Below are 17268 nucleotides of genomic sequence, written 5' to 3'. Positions count from 1 at the left end.
AATGCAAATGATATGTTCTAAAATTCCAGGTACTTCAGAAGCACCTAGAGCAAAGAGATAATATCTCCAAATTATAGCATGTTTCAGTTGCAGGTATTGCCATTGAGCTGTCTGGGGCACATCATACTGCATGCTCAGCTGTTCAAAAGGCAGGAAATTGTGATCAGTGTCTAAAATTTGAATGCAGAAGACCCCTGTTTCAGTGCTGGTGCGATGACTGAATAACCACCTACAAAAGCCAGCGTGGTGTAGTGGTTAGAGTGCTGGACTAGGACCGGGGAAACTCGAGTTCAAATCCCCATTCAGCCATGATACTTGCTGGGTGACTCTGGGCCAGTCACTTCTCTCTCAACCTAACCTATTTCACAGGGTTGTTGAGAGGAGAAACCAAAGTATTTAGTACACCGCTCTGGGCTCTTTGGAGGAAAAGTGGGATGTAATAATAATAATAATAATAATAATTATTATTATTATTATTATTATTATTATTACTACCCCCAGTGAGGCACTACCTTGGCATGGTTGTGGGGCTTGTGTGCTCTGAGGAAGGTGAGACCTATGCCAAAGGTACAACCATACTGGACAGGTCTCACCAGAGGAGCCAAACAAAGAGTAACTCTCCCATCAACAATATGGTGAGATGTAACTTTAATAAATCTATACTGGATCGGTCGTCCCCCGGGTCAACAAGGACCGCGCCAGGTGCTATAGTCCCTGGACATCTGGTGGCAAGTGGGCAACAGGACTCAGGATCTTCAGTTGAGCAACCAGGGCTGAAGACAGCAAAGTTACTGGAAGAAACGTCACTTAACCGAAAAAAATATACGGAAAATGCCAACAAGGAAATAATGATCTGCTATTACAAGTCTAGTCCAACTAGAAGAGGTTATTTAAAAAGAATGTACCAAATTTGGAAAGAGAAGCATCCAGATACAGAAATAACAGAACAAAGGCTAGCAGACCAGAGAAGATACATAATAAGAAATAAAGTATTCACAGGAGCTGAGCTGGAAGAACTGCAAAGAGCAACACAGGCTCAAGATATGGAAGAAGAATTGCCACCAATTGAAGAAGTTGCTCAGGCGCAGGTGGAGGAGGTGTTGGAAATAGAGGATGCCACTGTTACTGAACTGTTTTAAAAACAAAACCAGGCAACCACCCCTTTGCCTTCACCTCAAAAACCCAAATGCCGTTTAACAGAAAAGCAACAAGAACTAAAGCAAAAAATAACTGAGCACATTAGGGGTGTGCAATTCGGATTTTCGGTGTTTAGATTCGGATCGGAACCGAAACCCCCCTGTTCTGTTTTGTATCCGAATATGGCCCATCCGAATCACCCCTGATTCGATTAGGATCCGAATTAATCTGAATCTGAATCGATACAGATTTAAAAAACGGGTCCCAGGGGCAAAACAGTGGGGTGGGGTGGTAGTGCCCAATGGGTGGAGGCTACCACCCAGATTTCAGGGGGATTGGGCAAAGGGCTGATTTTTGGTGAATTTTTGAAGTTTTAGTGTCTTTGGGGCAGATCGGGGGCATAAAGTGGGATCTGGGCCAAAAGAGTGGGGTGGGATGGTAGTGCCTTATGGGTGGAGGCTACCACCCCAATTGCAGATTGATTGGGCAGAGGGCTGATTTTTGGTGAATTTCTGAAGTTTACTCGTATTTAAGGTTTCCCCCCATTAGGTATAATGAAAGGTGTATCGCTTTACGTCAGGGGGAAAGGTGTGGCCTAGAGCTGTGTGGAGTTGGTGGTAGTGCCGGGTAGGGGCAAGGAAGCTACCTGAATTTTTTCAAAGGCTTTGGGCAGAGGGCTGATTTTTGGTGAATTGTTGAAGTTTACGCGTCTTTAAGGTTTTTCCTCATAAGGTATTGTGGAGCTTTCAGCAGCCCCATAAGTGCACTTGGGGGGTGCTGGGGTGGCCAAGAGAGAGTGGTGGTGTAGTGCACATAGGGTGCCAACCACCCCCATTGGGTTTCTAACCCATGGCGTACAGGGTTCTTTTGTTTCTGAGGTATTCTGAGTGTGGATTCTATGATAGCAAATGAGATTTTCAATGAGACACCACGAATCCACTCTCATTTGCTATGAAAGAATCCACACTCAGAATACCTTAGAAACAACAGAACCCTGTACGCCATGGGTTAGAAACCCATGGGGGTGGTTGGCACTACGGATATTTATATAGTGCTCTTCAACCAAAGTTATCAAAGCGGTTTACATAGAAAAATAAATAATACATAAATAAGATGGTTCCCTGTCCCCAAAGGGCTCACAATCTACAAAGAAAGTTAAGGTAGACACCAGCAACAGTTACTGGAGGGATGCTGTGCTGGGGTGGGATAGGGCCAGTTGTTCTCCCCCTGTTAAATATAAGAGAATCACCACTTTTAAAAGGTGCCTCTTTGTTTGGTTACCAAGGTTAGCATAGGGTTGTGTAATAATAATAATAATAATAATAATAATAATAATAATAATAATAATAAAACTGCAAGAAACCTAGAAACACACAATAAAGAAGAAACAGTGCAATTCTGGGGGAAATTATGGGACAATTCAATAGATTATAATAAAAAAGCAGGCTGGGTGAAAGAGGATGAAAAATGTAACCAACATATGCAAGATCTAATAATAACACCAGAATTAATAAGTGAAAGAGCAAAGAAAATTAAAAATTGGACTGCGCCAGGCGACGATGAACTGCATGGCTTTTGGCTTAAACACCTAACAAGCCTTCATAAACAACTATCAAAACAGTTCAATCACATTTTGCAAGGAGGTGATATTGAACAATGGCTAACAACTTGGAAAACTCATCTCATAATGAAAGAACCAGCAAAAGGTGCAGTTCCAAGTAATTATAGACCGATCACCTGCCTGCCAACCATGTTCAAATTATTAACTGGAATAATAGCAGATGAAGTCATGCACCACTTATTAACTAACAAACAGATTCCAGTTGAACAGAAAGGAAATTGCCCGAACACCAGAGGCACAAAAGACCAGCTGCTGATTGACAAAATGATTTTAGAAAATTGCAAGAGAAGAAAAACAAATCTAAGTATTGCATGGATTGACTACAAGAAAGCCTTCAATTCATTGCCTCACACATGGATACTAAAATGTTTAGAAACAACTGGTGTCAGCAAAAACATTCAGATATTTATTTAAAAAGCAATGAGCATGTGGAGTACACAGTTAACAATCAACGGCGAGACACTTGGACAGGTTAGCATTAGAAGAGGCATTTCCCAAAGGGACTCACTATCCCCTCTGTTGTTTGTAATCGCCATGACCCACTTTCACAAATACTAAACAAAACAGGCCTCGGATACCAAACATATAAAACATCCAGTAAAATCAACCATCTGCTGTACATGGACGATCTGAAGTTGTATGGAAAGTCCCAGTCAGAAATCGAATCACTGCTAAGCACTGTCCGTATATTCAGTAGTGATATAGCAATGGAGTTTGGACAAGTGTGCTGCATTAATAATGAACAGAGGGAAAATAAGAAAAACAGAAGGAATAGAACTGCCCAATGGAAGCAACATCAAGAACCTGGAAGAGAAAGAACATTACAAATACTTGGGCATTCTCCAGGCTGATAACATCGCACACACTGAAGTTAAAAGAAAAATTGGGAGTGAATACATCAGGAGAGTCAGAAAAATCCTCAAGTCCAAACTCAATGGCAGGAACATCATACAAGCCATAAACACCTGGGCTATACCTGTTATTAGATACACTGCAGGAATAATAGACTGGACCCAGGCAGAGCTAGAGACGCTAGATCGTGTAAGACCAGGAAAATCATGACCATCAATCATGCTCTGCACCCCCGCAGTGATGTAGATAGGCTCTACCTCCCTCGCAGCTCAGGTGGAAGAGGAATGCTGCAAGTCCATCAAACAGTAGAGGAGGAGAAAAGAGGCCTTGAAGAATATATAAGGGACAGTGAAGAAGATGCACTTCAAATGGTTAAGAAAGCGAAACTATTCAACACCAATGAAACAAAACAGGCCTACAAGAAAGAACAAGTCAAGAACCGAGCAGAAAAATGGAAAAATAAGCCCCTGCATGGTCAATTTTTGCACAATATAAGTGGAAAATCAGACATCACCAAGACCTGGCAATGGCTTAAGAATGGCAACCTGAAGAAAGAAACAGAGGGTTGAATACTGGCTGCACAAGAACAGGCACTAAGTACAAATGCAATAAGAGCCAAAGTGGAAAAATCCACCACAAACAGCAAGTGCCGCCTTTGTAAAGAAGCAGATGAAACAGTGGATCCACCTGATCAGCTGTTGTAAGAAGATCGCACAGACTGACTACAAACAAAGGCATGACAAGGTAGCAGGGATGATACACTGGAACATCTGCAAAAAATACAAGCTACCTGTAGCCAAGAATTGGTGGGACCATAAAATTGAAAAAGTTGAAGAAAATGAAGATGTAAAAATATTATGGGACTTCCGACTACAAACAGACAAACATCTGCCACACAATACACCAGATATCACTGTAGTCAAGAAGAAAGAAAAAGAAGTCAAAATAATCGACATAGCAGTACCAGGGGATAACAGAATAGAAGAAAAAGAAATAGAAAAAATCACCAAATACAAAGATCTACAAATTGAAATTGAAAGGCTGTGGCAGAAGACCCAAATAATCCCAGTGGTAATTGGCGCCCTGGGTGCAGTTCCAAAAGACCTTGAAGAGCACCTCAACACCATAGCGGCCACAGAAATCACCTCCAGCCAATTACAAAAAGCAGCTTTACTGGGAACAGCCTATATTCTGCGACGATATCTATAACCATTGACAATAAAATTCAGCCATTCCAGGTCCCTGGGAAGGACTCGATGTCTGGATAAAACAAACCAGTCAATAACACCTGTCTGACTGTGTAAACAAGAAATAATAATAATAATAATAATAATAATAATAATAATAATAATATTTCTTGTTTACACAGTCAGACAGGTGTTATTGACTGGTTTGTTTTATCCAGACATCGAGTCCTTCCCAAGGACCTGGGATGGCTGAATTTTATTTATTAATAATAATAATAATAATAATAATAATAATAATAATAATAATATAAAGGACAGTAAGGAAGATGCACTTAAAATGGTCAGTAATGAGAAACTATTAAACACCAATGAAAGAAAGCAGGCCTACAAGATAGAACAAGTCAAGAACCAAGCAGAAAAATGGAAAAATAAGCCACTGCATGGTCAATATTTGCACAATATAAGTGGAAAATCAGACATCACCAAGACCTGGCAATGGCTTAAGAATGGCAACTTGAAGAAAGAAACAGAGGGTTTAATACTGGCTGCACAAGAACAGGCACTAAGAACAAATGCAATAAGAGCAAAAGTCGAAAAGTCAACAACCAACAGCAAGTGCCGCCTTTGTAAAGAAGCAGATGAAACAGTGGACCACCTAATCAGCTGTTGTAAAAAGTTCGCACAGTCTAACTACAAACAAGAGCATGACAAGGTAGCAGGGATGATACACTGGAACATCTGCAAAAATGGGTGGGACCATAAAATTGAAAAAGTTGTCGAAAATGAAGATGCAAAAATATTACGGGACTTCCGACTACAAACAGACAAACATCTGCCACACAATACACCAGATATCACTGTAGTCAAGAAGAAAGAAAAACAAGTTAAAATAATCGACATAGCAATACCAGGGGATAGCAGAATAGAAGAAAAAGAAATAGAAAAAATCACAAAATACAAAGATCTACAAATTGAAATTGAAAGGCTGTGGCAGAAGAAGACCAAAATAATCCCAGTGGTAATTGGCACCCTAGGTGCAATCCCAGAACAACTTGAAGAGCACCTCAACACCATAGGGGCCACAGAAATCACCACCTGCCAATTACAAAAAGCAACTTTACTGGGAACAGCCTGTATTCTGCGACGATATGTATAATAACAGCAACAACATTGATAATAAAATTCAGCCATCCCAGGTCCTTGGGAAGGACTCGATGTCTGGATAAAACAAACCAGTCAATAACACCTGTCTGACTGTGTAAACAACAACAACAATAATAATGAATAATAATTTTTTTTAAAAGCTGCCTAATATTGCCAGCTTCATCAGTCCAAAGTCTGATAGCCAATCACTGCACATGGTACTGTGTAGTTTATAGGGGAATTCATACTCCAGATGTGACCGCACCATAGATTTGTATAAGGGCATTATAATTTTAGCATTTTTATTTTCAATCCCCTTCATAATGATTCCTAGCATGGAATTAGCCTTTTTCACAGCTACTGTGCATTGAGTCGACACTTTCAATGAGCTGTCCACCAAAACCCCAAGGTCTCTCTCCTGATCAGTCACTGACAGCTCAGATCCCATCAGTGTATATGTGAAGTTGGGGTTTTTTGCCCCAATGTGCATCACTTTACATTTGCTTACATTGAACTGCATTTGCCATTTTGTCACTCACGGCCCCAGTTTAGATAGATCTTTCTGGAGCTCCTCACAATCTGTTGTGGATTTCACTACCCTAAATAGTTTAGTGTCATCTGCAAATTTGGCCACTTCTCTGGTCACCCCAACTTCAAGATCATTTATGAACAAGTTAAAGAGCACTGATCCCAGTACCAATCCCTGCGGGACCCCACTTCCTATCTCCCTCAATTGTGAAAACTGTCCATTTATTCCTACTCTCTGTTTCCTGTCCTTCAACCACTTACCAATCCACACATGAATCTGTGCCCTTATCCCATGACTGCTAAGTTTACTCAAGAACCTTTGGTGGGGAACTTTATCAGACATTTTTGGGAAGTCCAAGTATACTCTGTCAACCGGATCACCTTTATCCACATGTCTGTTGACACTCTCAAAGAACTCCAAAAGGTTAGTGAGGCAAGACTTGCCCTTGCAGAAGACATGCTGGTTCTCCTTCAACAAGGCCTTTTCTTCTATATGCTTAACAATTTTGTCCTTAAGGATGCTTTCCATCAATTTACCCAGCTCCAAAGTTAAGCTGACTGGCCTGTAATCCCCTGGATCCCTTTTTGAAAATTGGAGTCATATTGGCTACTTTCCAATCCTCTGGTACAGAGCCTGATTGTAGGGACAAGTTATATATATTTTACTAGGAGATCGGAAATTTCACATTTGAGTTCCTTCAGAACTCTTGGGTGGATGCCATCTGGCCCTTATGAACTGTTAGTTTTTCAAGACAGCTTAGAACATCTTCCCTTGTCACCTCAAATTGGCCCAGTTCTCCAGCCACTAAACCTGAAAAGCTCAGTTCTGGAGAGGGTATATGGTGAGTATCCTCCACCGTGAAGACAGATGCAAAGAACTAATTCAGCTTCTCTGCAATCTCCTTATCCTCCTTAATAATCCCTTTCACACCCTCAGCATCTAAGGGGCCAACCGCCTTCCTGGCAGGTTTTCTACTTCTGATATATTTAAAGAAGTTTTTGTTATTCCCCTTGACACTTCTAGCTATATGCTCCTCAAACTCTCTCTTTGCATTCCTTATTGTGTCCTTGCATTTCTTTTGCAAGATTTTATGTTCCTTCTTGTTATCTTCATTTTGGCAAGACTTCCATTTTCTGAAGGAAGGCTTCTTCCCTTTTATAGCTTCCCTGACTCTACTTGTTAGCCACGCTGGCGTCCTCCTGAATTTGGTGGTACCTTCCTCCTTCTCAGTATACATTCCAACTGTGCTTCTAGTACTGTGGTTTTAAATAAGCTCCATGCTTTCTGGAGGGATTTGACCCTCCTGAATTTCCCTTTCAAATTATTTCTTACCAGTCCCCTCATGTTTGAGAAGTTTCCTCTTCTGAAGTCCAACGCATCTGTGTTGGACTTCGATAATTCTCCACTTGCATATATGCTGAATTGGATCGCACTATGGTCACTGCTACCCAGTGGTTCTGCCACTCTGACATATCGCATCAGGTCCTGGGCACCACTCAGGATTAAGTCCAAGGTCACCAGCTCTCTGGTTGGTTCTGTGACTAACTGTTCTAAGGCACTGTCATTTAGCATGTCTAGAAATTTGGCCTCTGTCATTACCTGAATGTGAATTTACCCAGTCAGTCAGTAGTTGAAGTCACCCATTGTTACTGCCCTGTTTGATGCCTCTCTTATTTGTTTCTCCAACTCCAGGTCACTCTCAGCACTTTGATCCAGTGGGTGATAGTATGTCCCTAGTAACACATTTCTTTTCAGTCCTCATAATGTTACCCATAATGATTCTGTGGAGGACTCCAGTCCACCTAGGTTTTCTAGCCTATCAGAATCTATCCCTTCTTTGATATATAGTGCCACTCCCCCACCCCAATCCTACCCTCCCTGTCCCTTCTATAGAGTTTATAACCAGGAATAATCATGTCCCACTGGTCCTCACCATTCCACCGGGTTTAGTAACCAAGTACTCCAGCACACCCAAGTTGGCAGGTTGCAACCTGAATAACACCCACAGATTAGCTTTTGTCAGTTATTATTGATCAAGAGACCAGTAGTTGTGGTTGCTGATCTTTGTCTTTCCTCTGGTGCTTTTGTCTGCCCTCTTCGTCCACCTGCCAGAATATAAAGGACTCCATGTTGACCTACTGCAGTCAGATTAACAAAAGGACCAGGGACAGAATGGGAGGGAGCAGGGAAATGTATTTTTCCCAGGCTGCAGCCTGACAACTGCCTTATGATTTCTATCTATCTATCTATCTATCTATCTATCTATCTATCTATCTATCTATCTATCTATCTATCATATGTATATACCACCTGATACATGCATAGGTAGTGTACACAATCCAAAATGCAACAAATATAAAACAGGACAAATAAAACTCAAACAATTTCACAGAATAAAACCACAATGTCAAATATAAACGATGACAGACAGATTGAGTAGACACACGAGGAATCAGAGGTAAAATAAATCCTACATGTCAGTTAATGAGGAATCACATCTGCAAAAATGGTTGAAAGCCTAATTACCATAGTTATGTGTACTGAAGCTGAAAATGTAACTTCATAACCAAGAGTCACATTGCAACCACCCATTAAGCACAAATATGCTGTTATCCACATCCCTCTGTGATAATAAACGGCCAGAAGAGTCTTCTAGGGTAAACGCCATCATTCTCGGGGCCATTTGCATTAGAAATGAGAGAAGGGACCCCTGAGAATGCCCTGCTAGCAAAAAGCTATCTAGCAAGAATGCAGTAAGTAAAAAATACAGACCCTGCAGCAATGTAATGGATCAGTGAGGTATGGTTATTCCACAAGAGTACAGGAGTGATTGGCTGCCTTGAAAGAAATGCTTCACTGTGTTGTCTTCCTTTGGGTTAAGAGCCCATCTGAACAACTCTCTATTTAAGGCTAATTTGGAAAAAGCCTCACTTGAAATTCCCTTTGGATTGGAAACAATTCAAAGGAAAGGGTATTTTTGCTAAAGGGGAGCTTTCCTTCTGGATTTTTTATTTTTGTGACTTGACTTGGATGATTTTTCCAATTATCTTTTTGGGTGTATTTCTCTCTTTAAGCACTGAAACGATCTCTATTATCTTGGCCCTGTGGTCATATGGGCTTCTGTGTTTTGAGCATTCACTGAGTTCTTTATGTTCTTCTCGTGCTGATATCATGAAGAGACACACTATGTTTAGAGTATACAGACCAATAATAAATATAGTCATACACTATAGCCCCCCCACCAAAAGGCACCAGTGAAAGATCACATACTAACCCTCTCTACATATGCAACATGATTGTTAATCTTAAAATAATTGTTATCTGTGACTGCACTGTGCAGGGAAGTACCTGAAGGATATCTGGTGTATATAGTATACACCAGTATCAAGGCAGAGTGTGCACATATGCATTCAGAGTGTGGCCTTCCTGATTCAACCTGAGAAGGATCTGAAATTAACTGAATGGACATTAAAAAAAAACTTGTTTGCATGTGCACATGTTCATGCCTTAGAGAGAACACTGGCTCACACCTCTTTGGACACATAAGGAGTCTTTAGGTAGTGAGGGGAATGGTCACCTCCCTTACCCTCTGGTTTTCTGAGGCCAGAGTACTAAGTGTGATAAACAACAATCTGCCAATTGTCCTTTGACTGGGGGGGGGCATTCTGGGGGGGGGCATTCTTTGGCACCAGGCCAGAAGTAGAGATGTGCACAGAACTGGTTTGGACAGTTCAAATCCAGGCCAGATTTGATCCTACCCAGCCCTGTATGACTCTGGGCTTGGTTGAAGCAGGTCGGTCCATTTTGGCCATCGAACCGGGCCGAACCAGTCTGTGGACTGGCTTGGGTATACTTGTAAAGGAGAGTCCTTGAGGATTCCCCTTTACAAATAAGGGTCGCATCCCTAGTCTTAATGGCAAAGGCACCGGGGGGGGGGGGGTAGCAAGAGAAATCAGACTCCGTTGGCCTCTGTACTTTTAGAGGAGGCCGCAGTAGAGATGGTGGAGACAGCAGAGAGGAATTGGAGATGCAGAGGCCCAAATCCGGACACAGTCATTCTGGGCTGTCATTTGGAAGGCTGGTGGGGGGCTTGGAGGAGCTCCTGCTGCCACCACCGCCCCCCCCCCATGCTTCTCCACCAACTCCACCTCTTCCACCATGGCCTTTACTAAAGGTACAGAGGCGCTGGAGGTGCTTTCTCTCGCTACCTTTATTAAGATTAGGGATGTCCCTTTTTACTTGTAAAAGTGAATGCTCAAGTATACCTGAGCCGATCTACAAACCATTTCTTAGAACCAGGGGTCAGTCTGGTTCAAACTTGGACTGGCAGCCCCATTTTGGGGCGGGGGCAGGCTGGGCTGGTTCAAACCCAGACCGCCTGAACTGGCCTGGCTCAAAGTGAGCCGGCTCACACATCTCTAGCCAAAAGCATCATAGCAGTAAAATATGCTCACACTCTCTGCCAAATCATTTCTTTCCTTCTTCCTTGCTTCCATATACTCCTTTTCCAGATATAGGACCAAAGTCTTCCTTTTAACTATCTCGCTCTGTCATCTAATGTAAGTATACTGCATCACTGCTCCTACCACATTCACCTAGATCTGCAGTTTCCCAGCTTATGGTGCCATATATTAAAGACTAGGCACTATCTTGGTCACTGCCTACTTCTTGAATTGCTTTTCATATCTCTGCCATTTTCATTGATTGAATAAAAGCACAAGATTCCATTATAGATCTCTCACACAAGCAAAATAAACATTTCTTTCTTGACTGAATGTAAAAATATTGGAGAAGGCATTAAGGATAAATAAGGATTGATTTGCACTAATATGGTATAATGCTAGCTAAGTGACTTAACAGGCATATTCTTGCCACTGTAGGTTAAAGACATAACACTTACTGAAATAATGATGGCGGTATTTTACAATCCTATTGACAGTGACAAATCCACAACTGTATTTAGTTTGACAAATGGGTTTGCATAAGCTACCATTTATCTTACCTTTTGAAAATAACAGCTGCAATTTCAGCAGGCCTACAGATATGGAAAGGCCTGGGCCAACTGCCTCCTTTTTTTTAATAACAAAGGTTCTGCTCTGTACTTCACTTCTATTGGAAATTATTTTCCTATCCTCACTATGGATGATCATGTTCATTAGATTTTTCTAGCAAAGTGGATAATGTTAACCCAGGGACAGAAGGGAAGGCAGGCAGGATGAGAACTGAAGTTATTTGCTGCATTGAGAGGAGAAAGATTATATTTGAGATGGGGTTAGATGAAGTGCAGGATAAGAGCTTCTTTCTTCAGAGAACAGTTCTCTGTGATGATATAAATGCTTGACTTTGGTGGCACCAACATGTCTTAAATCCAAATACTCCAGTCTGTGTGGTTTGTTATTGGACTATATATTTCTTAACTCCCCCCCCCCACACACACACACCAGTCAAACTGGGGGGAAAGGCACCTTTTAAACTGGTGACTCTCTTATATTTAGTAGTGAGGATAGCAATTGTCATTGTCCTTATTCGCAGCACAATGTTCCTCCAGTAGCTGTTGCTGGTGTGTCCTTTGTGGGTTTTTGGTTTTAAACTGTGAGAGCCTTTGGGACAGAGAACCATCTTCTTAATACTTTTGCTATGTCAATTGTTTGAGAACCTTTTGTTGAAAAGCAGAAAATAAATATGTTTAATATTAATAAATGTGAATGAGTAAGGCAGCCATAACAGAATATAAACAACTAGGCTATACCATTATCAATGAAAACAAAAGGACAAAGGTCCCAATCCGGCAGTGGCAGCTGGTGAGGCAGTTCGCTAGGTGGAAACCAACAATGGACACTCAATGAGCTTGTTCTGGTGACTAAATGGTGGGGACAGGAGTTGAGGGAAGGCAGGATTCTAACTGCCTGCTCCCAGATTACCAGAGCCTGCTCTGGCACTCACATGCCCACATGAAAATCATAGCAGTGATCTCCATTACTGAAATCGGGAGCTGGGGCCTCCAGCTATACCGAACTGCAGTGCAGGAGCAGCAGAGAGACCGCTCACACTATTGCAACAGCTCTGCTCTGCCTGGCCCTTCTTTCCACCTGGCTCTGTGGTCAAAATGTCCACCGGCAGCCCAGGAGCAGCTGGTATACCGAGGAGTTGCGGGGACTGAAGCGGCTGGGTAGGCGACTAGAATGCAAGTGGAGGAGAACTCGTCTTGAATTTGACAGGATGCAGCATAGGACCCACTTGAAGGCTTACGTGGTGGTGGTGCATGCGACAAAAAGGGGATTTTGGTCAGCATGCATTGCGTTCACAGGTTCACGTACAGCAGAGCTATCCCGGGTTGTGAGGAGTATAATTTCTGCTCCTTCTGTTTCAAATCAGTTCCCAGAGGTGCACCTCTGTGATGCTTTTGGTGGGTTCTTTGCAGACAAAATCTCTTGTATTCGGGCCAACTTGGACCCCACTATTTCTGCAGGGCCTATGAAGGAGGTGTCCAGCAATCCCTCTTGCAGTGTTAGGTTGGATCAGTTTCAATCTGTGACTCCTGAGGATGTGGACAAGCTGCTTGAGGCAGTGCAGTGTACCACTTTTCTTTGGACCCTTGCCCGACATGGCTGCTTCAATCTAGCAGGAAGATTTTTGGAGGGGGCCTAGTTAATATCATACAGGTGAAACTCAGAAAATTAGAATTTCATGCAAAAGTCCATTAATTTCAGTAATGCAAATTAAAAGGTGAAACTGATATATGAGACAAACGCATTACATGCAAAGCGAGATAAGTCAAGCCTTAATTTGTTATAATTGTGATGATCATGGCGTACAGCTCATGAAAACCCCAAATCCACAATCTCAGAAAATTAGAATATTACATGGAACCAATAAGACAAGGATTGAAGAATAGAACAATATCGGACCTCTGAAAAGTATACAGTGTACTGAGCTTGATTGGCCAGCAAACTCGCCTGACCTGACCCCATAGAGAATCTATGGGGCATTGCCAAGAGAAGGATGAGACATGAGACCAAACAATGCAGAATTGCTGAAGGCCGCTAATGAAGCATCCTGGTCTTCCATAATACTTCATCAGTGCCACAGGCTGATAGCATCCATGCCATGCCGCATTGAGGCAGTAATTGCTGCAAAAGGGGCCCAAACCAGGTACTGAATACATATGCATGCTTATACTTTTCAGAGGTCCAATATTGTTCTATTCTTCAATCCTTGTCTTACTGGTTCCATGTAATATTCTAATTTTCTGAGATTGTGGATTTGGGGTTTTCATGAGCTGTACGCCATGATCATCACAATTATAACAAATTAAGGCTTGACTTTTCTCGCTTTGCATGTAATGCGTCTGTCTCATATATCAGTTTCACCTTTTAATTTGCATTACTGAAATTAATGGACTTTTGCACGATATTCTAATTTTCCGAGTTTCACCTGTAAATGCATCGCTGAGGATGCCTCCATGTTTGAAGGAGGCAATAATTAGACCTCTTCTTAAGAAGCCTTCCCTGGATCCCTCAGCGATGGATAGTTATAGGCCAATCTCCAATCTGCCTTGGTTGGGCAAGGTGATTGAGAAGGTGGTGGCTGACCAGCTCCAGGCGGTTTTGGAGAAAACTGATTATCTAGACCCATTTCAAACTGGCTTTAGAATGTGTTATGGGACTGAGACAGCCTTGGTCGACTTGATGAATGACCTTTACAGGGGAACCGACAGAGGGAGTGTGACTCTGTTGATTCTCTTGGATCTCTTGGTGGCATTCAATACCATCAACCATGGTTTCCTTCTGGGTTGCCTGGGGGAGTTGGGGATAGGAGGCACTGCTTTGCAATGGTTCCGCTCCTATCTCTCGGGTAGATTCCAGATGGTGGAGCTTGGTGACAATTGCTCCTCAAAGCAGGAGCTGTTATATGGAATCCCTCAGGGCTCCATTCTGTCACCAATGCTTTTTAATATCTACATGCAACCACAAGGTGAGGTCATCAGGAGTTTTGGTGTTGGTGTTATCAGTATGCTCATGACACCCAAATCTACCTCTCCTTTTCATCTGCATTATCAGGAAATGGTGTTCATTCCCTAAATGCCTGCCTACCCCGCTAACTGGGCAAAGAGGCACCTTTTACCGTGGTGATTCTCTTTATTTAGCAGGGGGAGAGTAACTGGCCCTATCCACCCCCAGCACAGTACTTCCAGTGACTGTTGCTGGTGTGTGTCTTATGTTTCTTTTTAGAATGTGAGCCCTTTGGGGACAGGGAGCCATCTTATTTGTTATTTCTCTTTGTAAACCGCCCTGAGTCATTTTTGGAAGGGCGGTATAGAAATCGAATTATTATTATTATTATTATTATTATTATTATTATTATTATTATTATTGTTGTTGTTGTTGTTGTTGTTGTTATTACAGGCAGTAATGGGCTGAATGAGGGATAACAAATTGAAGTTGAATCCAAGCAAGACGGAGGTGCTCATTGTAGGGGCTCAGAATCTGAGGGGTGAGTAAGATCTTCCTGTGCTGGATGGGGTTACACTCCCACGGAAGAAGCAGGTACGCAGCTTGGGAGTATTACTGGATCCAGGCCTCACCCTGGTGTCTCAGGTGGAGGCCATGGCCAGGAGTGCTTTCTATCAGCTTCAGCTGATTCGACAGATGCGCCCATTCCTTGAAGAGGACGACCTCAAAACAGTGGTGCACCAGCTGGTAACCTCCAGGCTTGACTACTGCAATGCGCTCTATGTGGGGCTGTCTTTATATGTAGTTTGGAAACTTCAGTTAGTTCAAAACACGGCAGCCAGACTGGTCTCTGGGGCAACTCGGAGAGACCATATTATGCCAGTTTTGAAACAGTTGCACTGGCTGACAATATGTTTCTGGGCAAAATACGAAGTGCTGGTTATTACTTTTAAAGCCCTCAACGGCTTAGGTCCAGGTTACCTTAGAAAGCACCTTCTTCTGCATGATCTCCACCGCACATTAAGGTCATCTGAGGAGGTCCGTCTCCAGTTACCACCAGTACGTCTGGTGGTGACTCAGAGGCGGGCCTTCTCTGTAGCCGCTCCTGGACTGTGTAATGCGCTCCTTGCAGAAATCCGTAATTCAAACTCTTTATTGGTTTGGCCTGGCCTTCCAGGGTTTTTAAATTGTTATAAAGCGTTTTTAATGTTCCTGTTTTTCAGGGTTTTAAACTGTTTTATTGTTTAATTGTTTTATATTTTTATGGTATTTTATATTTTTAATTGTTGATTGATTTTAACTGTCTTTGTTTTATTTGTAAACTGCCCTGAGCCAATTTTGGAAGGGCGGTATAAAAATTGAATGAATGAATGAATGAATGAATGAATAAACAGAGCTGCTGCATGGACGCCCCCCAAAAGAAAGCAGAACAGGCTCGTTCATCCTCACTTTTAACCTGGGTAGCAAATTCAGGCTACCCAGGTTCAGCAAGACCAGGTCAGGATCCCTCCTGATCCCACTGCCCCAGATGACCTATGATTCCTGGATTAACCCTCTCCTACACAGGAATCTCTGGTCATGACTCATGAGAACAGATCATTCGGCAATCAAAGGGAAGGAGAATTTCCACCTTACCTTTAGCAGCAGAGGCAGGGTTGCCACAGCCAGCACTAGGCAAGCACAACACACACACATTCAAGCAACCCTGCTTCCACCACTGCCTTCTGGCACCTAAAGGTACAGTGGGAATTCTCTTTCCCCCTTGATTATCTAACTGTGTCCCCCAGTGGTTTCACCTAGCAAATCACCTCATCTGCTGCCACTGCAGTCACACAACATTGAATTTCTTTTGACTGCCTTACTTTTACGCAGTCTTCCTGAGGGAATATTTTATTAACTTATTAATTGTTGTTGTTGTTAATCACATTTGTATCCTGTTCTTCCTCAAGGCCTCCAGGTGGTATACAGGGTATGGTCTTCATTTTGGCAGAAGGACCAGTGTAGACATAGAGTCTGTTCACCCACTCAGCCAAGAGTGTGTGTAGCCAATCCTGCTCTTGCCTGCCTGTGTGAAACCACAGCAGCCGAGTGGCTGCTGGTGGCACCACAGCAGCAAACCCGCCTGCCCAGCCACCTTCTTAAATGAGGTTAAGGGAGCACTCACTCCCTTAACCCAATGTCCCTGTTTCTGTGCAGCGCTGGCTGCTTTTAGCCAGTGCTGCAGCAGTGACGGGTGCCTGCCCATAGTTGCTGGGATACCCATAATGCACCATGCACTCATGTGGTGTATTATGGAAATCTCAAGGGCTGAACAGATGTATCCTATCCCCTGACCCTCCATGATGCCGGAGGCTGCTGGCAATCATCTGGGTTGTCAATCCACCCACCCAGAGAGCAGTGAGGGGTTGTCTGCGAGGGAGGGAGGTTTGAGCAGGCTTCCCCACCTCTCTCCACCAAGCCCTTCTCACTGACCATGAGGAAGGGCTCATAGAAAAATATAGGAAGAGTTAAGGGGGTGCAAGCTGAGACTTGTCATGTCTCAGGGCCTGACCATGGACACTTTTACATATAAAAAGAGACCGGAGTCCTCAAGAAACTTTCATGTGGCAGAAGAGCTTCTCTATGGATTGTATCAGGAAGCAGCCACTGATGCAGTTTGTCTTACAGGGATATCAACAAATGAAGAGGAGAAAGACCCCAAGGAACTGTGCTTCCTGCTCCCAATAGTGTCCCCTTGCTCACAATCTCAAATATTGATTACTTCTCTCCTGAAGCTTCCTCAGCCATGAGGGTCTTACTTTCACCAGCATACCAGTCCTGAAGGCAACAGGTGAGATGTAAGCATCG

Source organism: Hemicordylus capensis, chromosome 1, assembly GCF_027244095.1.
Source record: "Hemicordylus capensis ecotype Gifberg chromosome 1, rHemCap1.1.pri, whole genome shotgun sequence".
Classification (NCBI taxonomy): domain Eukaryota; kingdom Metazoa; phylum Chordata; class Lepidosauria; order Squamata; family Cordylidae; genus Hemicordylus; species Hemicordylus capensis.
This window is presented reverse-complemented; position numbering follows the sequence as displayed.